Raw genomic sequence first — 1,061 nt, forward strand, 5'->3', positions numbered from 1 at the left:
AAAAAGAGGAAGATTGTATCCACAGATATACCACCATACTGACAAGGTAAACACGAGTAGAGAGGGTTAGTGCGGGGAAGAAGAGGGGGTTAGTAGAGAGGGTTAGTGCGGGGGAGAAGAGGGGGTTAGTAGAGAGAGTTAGTGCGGGGAAGAGAGGGAGAGAGTTGGTGCTAACTAAGACTAAAACAATGTTATAGTAACAGTGGTAACGTCACAGCATACAGACCTTCATGAATAACCTATGAGTGGGTGTGTGTGTAAGTAACGTGTGTGTGTGGGGGGGCAACCGCAGGGTGCATGTGACACGTCTAGTGCACCAACGTTACCATCTGAAAATGAGGCAAAGGACTGATCTACCAGTCACTAGATGAGGCTCTTCACCACATCCCCAGGAATGACAAGATCATTCTGCTAGGTGACTTCAACGCTAGGGTGGGACAGAACAACAGCATATGGAGCGGACTGCTGGGTAGGCATGGTGTTGGCCAGGTCAATGAGAACGGCGTGACACTGCTAACTCTGTGCTGAGCACGATCTCATTGTCACTAACACCTTGTTCCAGCAGAAGAACAAATATAAAACATCATGGGTGCCCCCACGCTCCAAACACTGGCCCCTGATTGACCATGTCATAGTGAGACGTTCTGACACTAATGACGTCCTGCTGACACGTGCCATGAGGGGTGCAGGATGCTGGACAGATCACTGTGTGGTACTGGCTAAACTCCAGGAGAGAATACGTCCCCCCAACGCTAGCAGAAGTCCAGTAAGAGGTGTCTGCACTGTATCCGGCTTGAGAAAGCTGCAGTAAGGGAAGAGTTTCGTCGCTCTCTCGCTGAAAGGCTGAGGGAGACTGAGCCTCTTCTGAGTAGAGGACCTCATGGACCAGAAGACTGGGCCTCTTCTGAGTAGAGGACCCCATGGACCAGAAGACTGAGCCTCTTCTGAGTAGAGGACCCCATGGACCAGAAGACTGAGCCTCTTCTGAACACAGAGGACCCCATGGACCAGAAGACTGGGCCTCTTCTGAGTAGAGGACCCCATGGACCAGAAGACTGAGC

Source organism: Salvelinus sp. IW2-2015, unplaced genomic scaffold (assembly GCF_002910315.2).
Source record: "Salvelinus sp. IW2-2015 unplaced genomic scaffold, ASM291031v2 Un_scaffold1736, whole genome shotgun sequence".
NCBI lineage: Eukaryota > Metazoa > Chordata > Actinopteri > Salmoniformes > Salmonidae > Salvelinus > Salvelinus sp. IW2-2015.